The sequence below is a fragment of the Chiloscyllium plagiosum genome, chromosome 8 (genome assembly GCF_004010195.1).
Source record: "Chiloscyllium plagiosum isolate BGI_BamShark_2017 chromosome 8, ASM401019v2, whole genome shotgun sequence".
Lineage (NCBI taxonomy): Eukaryota > Metazoa > Chordata > Chondrichthyes > Orectolobiformes > Hemiscylliidae > Chiloscyllium > Chiloscyllium plagiosum.
Window position 1 is genome coordinate 14,364,505 of NC_057717.1, and position 6,462 is coordinate 14,370,966.

Consider the following 6,462-nt stretch of genomic DNA (forward strand, 5'->3'; position numbering starts at 1 on the left):
GTCTGTGTGTGTCTGTGTCTGTGTGTGTCTGTCTGTGTGTGTGTCTGTGCCTGTCTGTCTGTGTCTTGTCTTTGTGTGTGTGTTTGTGTGTGTCTGTTTGTGTGTCTGTGTCTATGTCTGAGTGCGTGTGTCTGTGCGTGTGCGTGTGTGTCTGTGTGTGTGTGTGTCTGTCTGTGTGTGTGTGTGGGGGGGTGAAGGCAGGGGAGCAGAGAGGGTAAAATGTGGGAGTTGAGGGGCAGGCACGGGATCCATGATTTAAATTCCCAAGCTCTGCCAATATTTTTGAGAAAGGGAAAAGAAATAAAAGATTTAAAATCAAGTTAGCAATGGCTGAATGTGGAAAAGGACAGGGACAGACAGAAACACAGAGAAAGAGAGAGAGAGAGTAAGTAAGAGAAACAAACACGGGGACAGAAAGAGAGAGACAGAGAGAGACAGCCAGAGACACAGAGAAGAGAGAGACACAGGGACAGAGAGAAAGAGACACAGAGTGGGACACAAAGGGACAGAGAGAAAGCGAGAGAGACAGACACACCCACAGGAACAGAGAGAAAGAGACTGAGAGAAAGTGAGTGACAGAGAGAAACACACACACAGACGGTCAGACAGGGACAGAGACAGAGATTAATTTTGGGAATCACACAGACAGCAGGAAAATCCCAAGAAAACCTCAGCAAATATCCCCCTCTCAATTCCCAGCCTTGTGCGTGTGTATCTCAGGAAGCCTACCTACAGTCAGGCTCTGAGACGTTAGTGTGTGAATAATCTTTAATATTTTCAAACTGCACTGACACAACTAATAAGGCTTCAATAAATAGGGAGTTGTAGCAACTGGGAAAGATGACACTTTGTTGCCCCAGAATTAACACCTCAGTGGATAGCAAGATCCCACAAGGCTCCTGTCCTGGGAATTAACATGTCAATCAGACAGAGCCCTCCCCAGAGAGCAGACTGACAGACGATGCAACGTGTCAGAGAGGGCAGGGGTGAGCTCCACTAACCCCTCGCCCAGAATAAATGTGCGCAAGGAATTGGTCAGATTCATTTTCAAACCCTGTTCTCTCTCTGTCCTGTCCTGGGAATTAACATGTCAATCAGACAGAGCCCTCCCCAGAGAGCAGACTGACAGACGATGCAACGTGTCAGAGAGGGCAGGGGTGAGCTCCACTAACCCCTCGCCCAGAATAAATGTGCGCAAGGAATTGGTCAGATTCATTTTCAAACCCTGTTCTCTCTCTGTATGGAGAGTGAGAAGCCCTCCCTGTCTGGTTGAGACTGTGTGTGTGTGTGTGTGAGAGAGAGATAATGTTTCCAGCCTCTGGTTAATTGCTTTCTTATGATTTGTTTGTATTTTGATGTTGCTTTGAGGTTATAAAATGCATTGGGGATGGGGAAAGGGAGTGGTGGGATTGTATTTAAACTGGGATCTTGCTGTATAATTTTGTATCACACTGCTCTCGCTCCCCGGGCCCCCCACCAACTCTTCTTTCTTTTATCCCGAGGAACTTTTGTTGGGAAAGCAGGAACGTGAAGATCCAAAATTCCTGGGGGCCAGGAAAGCCTTGGACAAGAACAAACTCCGGGGGGAGCACGGGCCTGAGGCCTGTTGGCCAGGCTGCAGCCCGTGGGGCCCAGGTGAGTGTGGGTCTGTTTCTTCACCCGAGGTTTCACCTCCTCTGGGGGTGGGGTGGGGGTGGGAGCCTGCTTTGTCGTGGCCTCTGATTAACTGGAACCTGTCAGATCACGGGTTTGAAGTCTGGGGTTAAAGTAAGTGGGGCATTGGTGACACAAACAAGTGAAACCCCCAGGATCTGGGAGACGGAACTCCCTCAGCAGGGAATTGTAACCCAAAATATCTGACCCTCTGGAAATAATTGTCACACTCTCAGAGGAAAGTGGGTCATAGAGAGGGCAGGATGATCGAATTGGACATGGAGAGAAAGGGAGTGAGAGAAAGAAATGGAAAATGGTGAGAGCAAGAGAAACAGGAGAGAGGGGGCAGTGTGGGATTGTGAAAAAGCTGCAATATTTGATTCTGGGGTGACAGGAAATAATTAAACTCGAAATAAAAGGGGGGGGCAGTGTGAGATTGTGAAATAGCTGCAATATTTGATTCTGGGGTGACAGGAAATAACTAAACTGGAAATAAAAACAATCAGATTATCGAGCTTATGCAGCACTGTCACTTGTGGGATCATGCTGTGCGTCAATTGCCCTAATGCCAGGCAGTGAGTGGTTTAATCAGCTAACCCGTCATTTCAAAAACTATTCATCATGAAAACTCAACACATCACCCAACATGTTTGTGTTTGGATATTGCTGAGAAATTCTCTGTCTCACTGAGAGGGGAAAACGTGGGATCTTGCTGTGCTATCTCCCTGAGAAAGATTTTCCTGCTCAGCCTTCCCACTCATGTTGCCTCTTTCCTCCCAAAGGGATCTTCCTGGCCACTTGAGGATTTGAAAAGAGTGTGTTTGGGAGCAGAAAACCTTTAGACAAGAGCTTTCTCCAGAGGGAGAACGCAGTCCTGAGGCCTGTTCGACAGGCTGCAGCCTGTTTGGCCCTGGTGAGTTTTGTCTGTGTATTACCCAGAGGTTTAATCTCCTCTCTCAGGGGAGGTGTCTGGCTTTTAACGGGGACCTCTGGTTAACCGGGTCCTGTCAGATTGCAGCCTTGTCGTTTTTGAACAGGTTTGAAGCCTGGGGCGAAGGTAACTGGGATCTTGGGATTTGTCACAAATACGTCAACCCTTAACCAGCAACACCCACGATGTGTGTGTGGTTAGATTGCTGTTTTTGAGATCTTGTTGTGCGTGTCTGTTTATTAATGTTTCTAGCCTCTGGTCAACTGCTCTGCGGTGATGTTTGTGTATTTCAATGTCGCTGTGATTGTCAGCAATTCATTAATTCTGCAATAATTCATCAATTCTGAGCCAGTGTCACAGGGTCACGTGGGAGATTGAAGAAGGCAGAGAGCTGTGGGATCTTGCTGTACTTTTGGTGCCACTGTTGTATTTTATTTCAAATTGATTTGTTTCTATTTCTCAATGTGTCCCCCCCGGGGTTGAGGAGGAGATTGGATCCAGGAGCTGAAACTCGGGACGATGCAGAGACAAAGAGAATTAAATCATTTAGCCGTGAGGAATCATCAGACACACAGAGAGAGTATAATCAGAGAATGTTCTGTCTCCTTGTCGTTCATTTACACACACAGTCACACATTGGGAAAAGAATGGTGGGGTTCAGGCTGTCTCTGGGATTTTTACCACAAGGGAGGGTGTTCTGGTCTGGCCTGGGGGAGACAAAGGGGTGAAAGATGCAGCGGGAGCTGCTGCACAGTCTTATTCCACAGATGTCACTGCCTCCCTCTTTCACTCCAGCTCCAGGGACAGAGGGAGGGGTGGAGGGGGAATGGGGGTGTGAAGGGAGCGAGAGACAGACAGGCAGACAGACAGAGAGTAGTGAAGGAGTGCGCTGACTGTCCCAGTGGAAGGTTCATTGGTTTAAAATGGATTTGAGGCCTTGGGATTGTGGCACAAACTGGTTACACCCCCAGGGTCTGAGAGGAAGGACTCCCGGAGGAGGGAATGAATACCTTAACATGAGAATCTCTCTCCAAAGCCCCATTGTAATGTCAGAGTCATGTGCATAGCCCAGGGGGATAAAATGTGAGAAATCTGAGAGACAGAGAGAAAGATCTTCAAGCTGGAGACAGCTAAAGGGGGGAACACAGAGGAAGAGATTTCAGAGATAGACGGAGAGAAGGGAGGAACAGAGACATCTCGGAGATGGAGAGGGTAAGAGGGGGAACATAGAGAGGGAGGAAAGAGGCATCAGAGATGGATACAGCGAGAGAGAACAGAGAGAGATCTCAGATGGAGAGAGCATAAAACGGGGATCAGAGAGTGCAGGGCACAGAGAAGGAAGGGGGAAATGTTTGGAATTTGTTCAACAGGAGGATTGCTCCCTCTTCTCCAGGAGACAGAATAAAACCCTGAACCAGCATTAGGAACACGCACGATCTGTTTGTGGTTACACGGCTGCTTGTGGGATCTTGCTGTGTGTGGTTCAAGCATGCATCTGGTTAAAAGCTCGATGGTGATCTTTATATTTCGATGATGGCGATGCCAGTGTTGGACTGGGACAACACCAGGTTATAGTGTAGCAGGATTCCCCGAAAGCGAGTGCTTCCAGGGAAACCTGTCGGGACTATAACCTGAGGTTGTGTGATGTTTAACGTTATATATCGATATATATATATAGACACAGAGGGAGGGAGGGGAGGAGGGGATTATGTGTTTTTTGGGGGGGTGCTTGTGAGGGTCCTGTTGTATTTGGATGGAGAAAGAACACTGCATTAAAAGAGATCCTCTTTTTAATCTGTCATTCAATCCAATGCTGTTAGGGGGGAAGTGAGGGGGGGAGTCGAGTGGGGGTGCAAAGTCGAAGGGGGGGAAGTCGAGGAGGGGAAGTCGAGGGGCGGACGTCGAGGGAGGGAACGTCGGGGGGAAGTCGAGGGTGGGGAGGTCGGGGGAAGTCGAGGGGGGACACAGAGAAAAAAGCGACAGAGAGAAAAAGGGACAGAGAGAGAGATAGAAAAGGGACAGAGAGAGAGAGAAAATGGACAGAGAGCGAGAAAAGGGACAGAGAGAGAGAAAAGGGAGAGAGAGAAAAAAAGGAACAGAGAGAAAGAGAGAGAGAAAAGGGACAGAAAGAGAGAAAGGGACAGAAAGAGGGATAGCCCACTCACTCTCTTGACCTTCATCTCTCTTTCTCTTTCTCCCTCTCTCTCGCTCCCTTGCGCCCCTCTCTCGCCACCCCCTCCCTTTCTCGACCCTTTCTCTCTCTATATATCTCTGTTTCGACCCCTCTCTCTTTCCCTCTTTCGACCCTGTATCATTTCACTCTTTGACCCGCTATCTCTTGCCCCCATCTCTCACCGTGTGTCTCTCTCTCTCTCACCCCCTCAATCTCTCTCTCTCTCCACCCTCTATCTCTCTCCTCCCCTATCTCTCTCGCCCCTTTTGTCTCTCTCCTGGCCCCCTCTCTTGGTCTTTCGAGCTCTCTTTCCCTCTCACTTGCGCTCTCCCTCTCGCTCCCTCTCTGTTTCGCTCCCTCTCTGTCTTGCCCACTCTCCGTTTCAGTCCTTCCCTCCGTCTCGCTCCCGCCCTCTGTCTCGCACCCTCCCTCCCTCAGTCTCACTCCCCCTTCCCTGCGTCTCTCTCTCGCCCCTCATCTCCTTCTGTCTCTCTCTCTCCGCCTTCTCTCACTCTCGATGCCCCTCCCTCCGTCTGTGTCTCTCTCTCCCCACTTCCCTCCGTTTCTCTTTGATTGAATCTCTCTCCACCCTCCAACCCTCACTCTCTGTCTGATGCAATTTGTCTCCCTGGTTCTTCCCTTTCCCCCTGACGTGGTGAGAGAGAGTGTGTGCAGACAGAGGCGGGGGTGCGGGGGGGCGGGGGAGAAATGAGGAGAAAGAGTAGGGGAGAGGAAATGGGGAGGCCAGGTTGGAGTCGGCGGAACAGAGGGAGTGAAAACCAGCTCCTGAGCTCAGAGAGCGGTGCCCTCCCCTACCCTGAGGACCAGGACTTGGGGCTGAGTCTGTCTCTCTCCAGCTCAACTTGTCCAACACAAAGACACACAACAAAATCGGTCACTCTGCTGCTCGGCACACTTTAATGAACATTTTTATTGATTATAAATGGAAGTGATGGATACAGTCAGTGAGATGGTGCCTTTTCGCACTGGCCCCTGAGTTGTGAGAAACATTGAAATATTTCCCTGTAACCCCTCTGGGGGATAAGGATGGACAAACCAGCGCTACCCTCAGTCTGTTACCATAGCGGCAGGCTGCGCCATTGCTGAAACACTGAACTGAAATGAGAAAATCCCGGATGGATTGCTTAATGAGGGAATTTGATTGATGGATGGATTTGGGTGAAGGGATATTTCAGCACATTCTTCAACTGCCGCCTGAACTTAGTCTGGGTCACGGCATAAATCGCAGTGTTTGTGCAGCAACTGAGGAGCTGCAGCATGAAGCCCAATTCCCGCACAAAGGGATCGAGATGCACAGACTCATACCCAATCAAATACATCCGTCTCCATAATGAAAACAGCATTAACGTTGACCATAACAGGATGAAATTGGCCGAGATCACAAACAGTAAAATGATGGATTTTTTTCGGTTTCTCATTTCAGTGTCAGACTGAGCGTCCCCATTGGTGTGAGCGCAGAGTCTCCTGCGGGCTCTGCTGGTCATTAAAATGTTTCTGACGGTGAGAACATTGAGCAGCAGAATCAGGACAAATGGGACACACGGGGTTAGAATGTGGTGGAGGACCTCGATTGTGACCCAGACACTGGAGTCACGAACAGCGAATGTTACAAAACAAAACCACGGGCGGTTCCCGAGGTAATACCGGGCTGTGAGCATAAAATACCAGGAAATGTCCTTCAAAT